Source organism: Microcebus murinus, chromosome 11 (assembly GCF_040939455.1).
Source record: "Microcebus murinus isolate Inina chromosome 11, M.murinus_Inina_mat1.0, whole genome shotgun sequence".
NCBI classification, from domain to species: domain Eukaryota; kingdom Metazoa; phylum Chordata; class Mammalia; order Primates; family Cheirogaleidae; genus Microcebus; species Microcebus murinus.
The window spans coordinates 45,203,238-45,212,295 of record NC_134114.1 but is presented as its reverse complement, the minus strand read 5'-3'; positions in this window follow the sequence as shown (position 1 = coordinate 45,212,295).

Below are 9,058 nucleotides of genomic sequence, written 5' to 3'. Positions count from 1 at the left end.
GGGCAACACAGTGAGACTCCCATGTCTAAAATACTTAATTTTAATTTTAATTAAATAAATCATTTTCATAGAGTTCATGCAGTCAGAAGTGATTTTAATCATACCATAACCAGAAGTTTTCCTTAATTAACAAATATTCTCAGTACAGTAGCCTCTCCTTATCCACCATTTTGCTTTCTGCAATTTCAGTTACCTGAGGTCAACCAAGGTTCAAAAATGTAGATGGAAAATTCCAGAAATAAATGACTCATAAGTTTTTAATTGCAGGCCATTCAGCTTGGGACATGAATCATCCCTTGTCCAGTGTCTCCACACTGTGGATGCCCACTTGTTAAACCTAGTAGCCAACTGTCACAGTATCATAGTGCTTGTGTTCAAGTTGCCCTTATTTTGCTTTTATTATAGTACATTGTAACAACTGTTCTATCTTATTGCTGTTAATCTCTTGCTGCACCTAATTTATAATTTTTCCATGTGTATGTATATAGGAAAAATATAGCATATATAGGGTTATGTACTATCCATGGTTTTAGGCATCCACTGGGCATCTTGGAATGTATCCCCCATGAGTAAGGGGGGACAACTGCAGTATTACCAGTTTTCAACCTCACCTCACCATGAGGTCAAACACAGTCAAATGCTCTAAAAGGACACCAGCCATGCTATCATATTAGTGAAAGTGGAATAATCACCTTTTCCGTGGCCAACAGTATTTGAATGTGACCATGGCTCAGGTAAAAGAAATGGCCCATAGAGAAAAGCAAAGCATTTTATTAAACCAGGCTATTAAGCACACTCATAGTTCATAAAATTTAATAGTTTGTCTATAATAATTTATTTTTAGGTCAGCCAGAGGCTTTTAGGAAGCTAAAACATGACCAAATGTCATCAACTACTCTGTCAAGGTTAATGTTAGCATTTAAAGTCTCACCACAAACTTAACAAATTAACTAACTTCCCCAGCGTGAACTGAAAGTCTCCCCTTAAAGAAATTAAAATGCTTCCTGACCTACCAGACATGTCTGTGAGCTGAAAGGATATATTCTTTCCAGAGTGCTGGGTCAGAAATATTACAACAGCAGTCAGAGGTACTCATTAGCATTACCCAAACAAAAGACTCTGGACCAAACAGAGCAGACACGAGCTGGCATCTCTGAAAATCAGGACAGTCATTTTTACTGGTGGGAAAAGGAGTAAAAAAGTTTCAAAAAGGAATATTAATAGGAAATAGCTCTCTACTACAGAGGCTAAGCACGAGGGTCTAAATCCAAATGTTAGTTCAGAAATGAAAGCTCTCTGTTGTCATCATATGCTTTGGCATTTCCATGGAAACTGCTAGCTAAGGAGAAATTTCCATTTACACTTCTAGCTATTTGTTAGTCAATAAACCCTCTAATGCACACATACAAATTCTTTCCAAAAATGAGCGAAATGAGTCAGGGGACTCACTGTAATTTTTCTTCAAGACACTCATTTGATCAGTATGTGGCTAAATTGATGACTCTTCATTTTATGTGTGCATCTTTTCACAAATCCACATACTTCTAGAAAATAGAATTTAAGCAATAAAATGATCAAACAAACACGGTAAATAAAGTCCTCAACTAACCACGAACTGAGGGAAATTTCTATATAAAAAAAATCACTGTAAAGCATATTATCATATGCTTTACCTATTACTACTTGTTCCTGACATTGCAGCTGATACAGCATCCAAAGCAGGCCTAGGTACAGAGTAGTAACTCAAGAAACAGTTGGTTAATAAATAAAGAAAAAATAAGTATGCAGAAAGAACAAAAGAATAAATGAATACCTGGGTTTTTTGCTCATCCTCACATCTGCTTCATTGGGAAGCATTTGTTTCCTCTGATTCAAGAAATGCTAAGACTACATCAAGCCATTCTAATCAAAATCTATCACCTTGTTTCTTTGACATATCTTTTGATGTCTTGTGTCTATATCCCAGTTTTTCACCCTTGTTTTAATCGTCTGTTCACTCTTATTTTAGCAGTTTTATTACCCTTCTGGTTACCAAAAAATGCATGCTTAATTCAAAATAATCAGAAAATATGGAAGATTAGAAAGAGGAATAAAAGTCACAACCTCCGCTAACATTTCTGTAACTTCCCTCCAGACTGCTACTTATTCATATATTCAAAATGAAACCATAGTGCATATCCTTTTTAACATCTTTAGTTTTAGTTTTTGTTTTTGTTTTTTTTTCCAGAAATACTTTTGACCCAATACTGTGAAATGAGCCTTGGCTCCCAACCAGTCGCTGTGGTCAAACACTGCAGCACAGGTCTCGGAAGGTTTTTATTTCATTTATAGGTATGTCCTTTTAATCCACCAAGGTATCTAGATAAGAAGATTGACTATAGCATTGTTTGTACTAGTCAAAAACTGAAATTACCAATGGGAGTCCGGTTAAATAAATCATAAGCTAGTTTTACATCATGTATTATTCAACCATGGCAAGCGCCAGGCCCCCAGGCTATGTGCTCTGCCTTGGAGTCAGGGGTGAAGCCAGTCTGGGCAGGCTTATGCTTAAGTCCCCAGTGTCGAAGCAGACACCAGTCACAGTGGGCCGGGGTGGGGTAATCCCAAGGCCACAGATGGAGTGCTTGGGTGATGGGCAGTAGCAGCTGCACGGAGGCCCTGCTAGTGGAGACGGTGGGGCCATCCCCAGTCCCTCTCATGCCCCAATCCCAGTGGGGCTCATCCCTTCCCCTTTACCCTGGCGATGGCAGCCCACTTCTAACTCACACCCCCACCCCGGCTGCAGGAAGCCCCATCCCAGCTCGCAGCCAAGTCCCAGTGGCAACTTGCACCCCACTTGTGTCCCAGTCTGGCACTGCACACTTCCTGACACCAGTAGCTGCGAACCATTCCTCACTCACTTCTTAGCCCTGGCTGTGGGAGCCCATTCCCAGCTCACTCTGCTGTCCCAGCATGAGTGGCCAGAGTTTCCATAATGCCTCAGTCCCAGAGCTGCTGGGAAAGTCTGCCAAAGGCTAGGTTTGAAAATGGCATCTTGCCACAGCCACTTAGGTCTCAGAGTGTGAGACCCAGCACGAGCTCCCTCCCCAGAGCAGTTGCATCCCCCAGTCTCCTGGCAATTCCTATGTTAGCCTCAGGGGCTGAGAGTTGAGGGGCTTTCCCATGGCCAGTACTACCTGAGTCCCCAGAAGGCATGTGAGCTGTTCTAAGTCTCTCACCTACCTTTTCCCCACGTAGGGAAGCCACTCTCGGCTCCCAGCCTATCCCAACCAGAGAAACTGCCTCTATTCCTTCTCCTTCCCCATTTTTGGTGTTTCCTGCCACTTCACTTTTAAATTGCAGCCTTCTCTCTTGGATAATGTATCTGAAGTGTGACTGTACACTATTTGGGGTCTTCTAAGCGGAGGAGCTGAGCATGAAATGCTTCTAGGCAGCCATCTTGAAGGCCCTCTCATCCATTGTTTTTTTTTAGCACAGCATTCATGCCTGTGTGATTGTCTTACTATGGCATAAAGAACTCTTACCAATTACTCCTTTGTCTGTTATGGGCTACCTCTTCACAAGGTGCATTCACTTATATTAAGAATTTTTATACAATGGATTATCTACTTCAATACCCACCAAACACATTGAGCCTATTCTTAAGGACAAGCTTTTAGCCCCCAGACTTTCACTCTATCTCTAGGGGAGAAAGTAGTATAATTCCACAGCTATATCACAGTTATAAACTCCTTTGTTTCTTCATTTGGGATTCTCTGCCTTCATATGCCATCTGTGCTAAATAGCTTAAAACTTATCCAGTTGAAAATGTGAATTTTCACATCAATTCTTGTTTCCCCCTCAAATTTTATATGATTAAATTTGAAATTATAAAAAGCAATGTGGAACATTGAGAAACAAAACTTAAAAAGCTCTAATAGAAGAGTTTGATCCTAGCTTGTTATAATAGAAATGTCTCATCTCTGTGTGTTAAAATGAAAGTCATTATCCACTGACATCCCAATCTCCTAGGCCAAGTAAATACAAAAAGCTGTTAAATCTTAAAGAAGTTATATAATGTGTTAATCCTATTAGTGGTCTCTGACAGAAGACTGCTCTTAATAACCTCTGAAAATCTTATTCCGTCAAAAAACACATCATATTTTGCAAATCATAGCCAGAAATTAGAAGAATGTAACAGGGAAATGTATTTAAATTTTAAGTTTAAAACAAGTGATTGCAATATTAAAATGAAGCCCTTCAACTCCGTAGCAAAGTATTTTTTCCCTAAAGAAAGAAAAAAAGTTTTTAGGCAGTTCTATTCAAATAATTTGAGACAAAAATTTGACAATGGCTTTTCTATCAAATGAAAAACAATGTGTTGGGGCTGGGTGTGGTGGCTCATGCCTATAATACTAGCACTCAGGGAGGCTAATACAGAAGGATCCCTTGAGCTCAGGAGTTTCAAGACCAGCCTGAGCAAGAACTAGACTCCATCTCTACTAAAAGATAGAAAAAAAATAAATTAACTGGACAACTGAAAATAGAAAAAATTAGCCGGGCATGGTGGCACCTGCCTGTAGTCCCAGCTACTCAGGAGGCTGAGGTAGAAGGATCGCTTGAGCCCAGGAGTCTGAGATTGCTGTGAGCTAGGCTGATGCCAGGGCACTGTAACCCAGGCAATAGAGTGAGACTCTGTCACACACACACACACACACAAAAAAAAAACCACAAACAAAATGAACAATGTGTTAACTCAGAATTCAGTGGTGAATGTCAAATCTCAAAATTCTTAAGAAAAATCTTTTCACTGATTTCAGGTAACTGGTGTGCTAAGTAGATTTTTAAATATAATTTTTAAAAATAATTTCAAAGTCAGAATAAAATTAAAATAATATAAGAGATCCATGTCCCTCTAGGACCTGTGTTGGTTTAGTGAAATCAGGGCTTAACTAAAATCCCTCAAGGATTGAGAAGCCAGCTGCTCTAGCTCATGAGGTACAAAGAACACCTTCGGAGTACAGTTCGAGATGGTCAGGGACCCAAATCTATCCTGTGTCCAAAGAACTCAGCCCTCCTGGTAGTACCAAAAAGTGAAAGGTACTTTTACAGCCAACTGTGGTCAATATTCTCCAGATCATAGAAAAACAATCCCAAGTAACAAGAAATTGCATTATTTTTCTTCTTGACATCATGTAGCTACTTGGGGCCTACTGATAACTATTTAACACATGTGCACATACACATATGGGCATATAATTTTAAATCTGACCCCACCCCCAAACTTCTCTCAGTGTTTCTATCTTGCTCATGCCATTAAAAAAAAAAAAAAAAAATCAACATAAACTTGGATCAGTACCTTCCCACCCCTACCTTTCATGTACTTGTTGAATTCTCACAATCACCCTCCATCACATAAAGCAGAAGTACAGAGCCTCAAGAGTGATAAGTGACTTTTCTGAAATCACACACACAGCGAACAGGTCTGTGGACTTTAATTCTCAGAAACTTCCCAGACTGGCTTTTTCTCTGCGTCTCTCTTAGCACCTGAGTTCAACTACCTTCTGCAGCACAAGCAAGAACTACTTGGCTTTCTTATCCACCCCAAGATGGTTATAGAGACCCAGACAATACTTTCTGCCTTTAAGGAGATAAGATATTCTTCCATTTGTGTACCTCATGCTAAGTGTGGCTAAAATCCTGAGCCAGGAGACCCCATAAAGTGAGTTAGGTTTTCTGCAACTCTCACCAACTGGACATATAAGATTGGGACCACAGGCCTGAATAGCACTACTCATTCACAGAATCACAGAAACCTGGACCTATCTGGTACCCCAAAGCTCACTTAGCTCAACAAAGTGATCACTTTCTGATAAGATAGCAAACCTTGTGAATATTTTCTATTCAGTAATGCACTTCTCTGTGCATAATACACATAAGAAAAGCATGGCAGGGTCCTTTATGGTTGTTGGTACTTGGGCGAAAACCATACAGCTCTGCCCCATCCTTCAAGACAAAAGCAGAACTGTATGGTCAAGAACGATGGTGGTAAGTATGTTGGATAAAGGGGTATATGTTAGAATGGAGGCCAAATGATATTTGGAAAGAATGATCTAAGTGTTAGTGCAAGATTTGGGGAATCCTTAATTATAACCACTTTATTATTCACTCTTCCTTTAAGTTTCTTTACAATCAACCCTATGTCTTTTGTCTAGATTGAAAGTTGGAATGTAAGATATGAACTTGATTTTTGCCAATTAGAGGAATAGATTATAATGAGGAAATCTCTTTCTCAGGTCAATGCTCTCAGAATCCCCTGACTAATGCTAGTTCTTGAGAGAAGTGGATGAATTAATTTGATCTGTAAATACTGTCCCTGCAGAGACTCAAGAACGTGTTGTAATAGAAGCAGATCTGCTGCAAAGCAAATGAATATGAATTTTCAGGCCCCTCACTTGCATGCCCTTCCAAGGCTCTGGGAGGTGCCCTCATAATGTCACTTGATTATGTGTTTTTGCAAAATTTGCAGAAGTAAAATATTTTTACTGCAATTGGTTGATTAGGACCCCTGTTTCTTCCACTTCAACATCTTCTTCATGCAGATGTTGGAGTGGAAAGAAACAGCAGTCTTAATCAACCAATTGCAGTAGGAGAGTGTTGGAGTGGATGCGGTTATTCTAGGATCCATCGAAGAGAGCAAGTTGGATTGGAAATACATTTAAGTTTAATGGGATGTACTTATGTGGTTCACAGCCACTTCCCAATATAGTTAAGTTATTGATAGCTAGTCAAGTGTTAGATGAACTTCTAGGAAGAATACTCCTCTTGCCACTATGCCACTCCCTCAGCACCACAGCATGAAGCACAGGACCAGAGGTTGCATCACAATGTAAGTGGGTCCTACAGCACTCAGTGCTGGAAGCATGCGGTTGGTGGAGGAGAAATAAGAACTATAAGAAGCTGTAAGTTCATTTGAGAAAAATGCATCCAATCATGACACCTATAAAATTACAGTTGACCTTTGAACAACACGGGTTTGAACTGCACAGGTCCACTTATATGCAGATTTCCTTCAGCCTGTGCCACCCTTGAGACATCAAGACCAATCCCTCCTCTTCCTCCTCAGCCTGCTCCACATGAAGATGACAAGTCAAAAATTGAAGTTTCAGCAAGGCCATGTTCTCTCTGAAGGCTCCTGGGGAGAATCTTTCCTTGCCTCTTCCAATTTTTGGTGACTCCAAGCATTCCTTGGGCTTATTGCTAAATAACCCCAATCTCAACTCCATCTTCACATGGTCTCCCCCCTTTTCCTCTCTTAGAAGGACAATTGACATTAAATTTAGGGCTCACCCAATCCAAGATGATTTCACCTCAAGAACCTTAACTTAATTACATCTGCAAAGGTCCTTTTTCCAAAGAGATTACATTTGCAGGTTCCAGGGATTAGGACATGGGTATACCTTTTGGGGGAGCCACCACTTAACCCACCACACTCATGCAGTCACTTCGCAGAGCAGAGCAACCTGAAACCCCACTCGGTTCCTGTTCCTCCATCCATTTCCCATTGTTAAAACAGCACTGTCAAATGGAACTTTCTTCTATGGTGGAAATGTTCTGTGTCTGCACCATCCAATACAGAGGCCACATGTAGCTATTGAGCAGAAACGTAACTAATGAAATTGAATAACCAAATTTTAACTAATTTAAGGAAAAATAGCCACATGTAGTTAGTAGGTACATGTAGTTAGCAGGTACTATTAGCACAGTTCTGAAATTTTGACAGTGTTCATTTACTGTCTTCTTCCTTGTTCTTTGCCCTTATAAATTTACACTAACTTCTTTATTGTCATTCTCATTTTGGAAAGTAGCAAAGATAAATACATGTGTTCAATTTGCCATAGTTAAGTAAATAGCTCTATCAATTGTCATGGAACTAGCTCATATGTCATTACAATGAAAACCGATGTTTGGGGGTTCTCCTTAGCAAGTCTAATATTTGGATGGCTTTTCCTGGGTCATTTCAGCTGGGATCTCAATCTTAGGGCAGAAGAGAAATGGAATAACGGGCTCTTGGGATTGCAAAAGCCAGCACAGGAGCCCGTACCATATTCATAACTCTTTTAGAAACCTAGGATATGTTAAAAGAATATAAACACTATTAGGCAAGTAGAATGTTAGATTATTTTAGTACCCTGTTTTGCCTACCACACCATGTGAATCAAGCATAAGCATAAGGTCCAGTCTGACTCAGGCAATGAAGATTTCACAAAGATTTTATAAGTTTTAAAATTACAATAATTTTTCCAAGTTTCTTTCCAATTTCCTCAAAATCTGCCCTCTTTTGTCACCAGGGAAGTGAGGCAAAGGAAAGTTTCTCTTGCCATAATGTGCAACAGCTTTACCCCTAGTTATTCAAAATAGGTCATGACCAGCCTCCTCAAATTTAGGTCAAACTTCAAAATCCTAAATTATCATTTATGTGTTCAGTAAGGAAATTATTCATCCTGTTCACATTGGACTATAAGCGAACAGGTCTCCAAACCTTAATATACGCGAAAGGAAAAAAATCAGAGACTAAACATACAGAAAATAAAAAGTTAGCTTGTAAAAGTTGCAAAGGAGTCAAACTTCCGGAGAACTGACACACCAAATAAGAACACAATGGTATATTAGCTTTTTTAATTACCCAGGGTACTGAGTTTATATTATAATCTATTTGTGATGGAAAAAACAGCAGTTTTCCCAATTTATGTCTGCATATGTCATAATGTATCTTCAGATGCGAGTTTTGCAAAAATCAGAGGTAAGTTGTTTTGGAAGGCAGTCAGTACCTTACAGGAAATACTCAAGGCTTCCTTTACCTTGGGAACTAAACCAGACAGAACTTGTTATTTTTGGTTTGTCTCAGGTACAAAGTGGGTTTTCTTTTATCCTAATTGTAAGACAGGATGAGCACACTTAGTCATGATGATGGCATGATGATAGCTGTGGCAATTTGACTTCTACAATAGATATTCTAACTCAATTAGCTACTAACAAATTATCTTAAGTCATTATGCAGATAATTAAAGCCAACAAG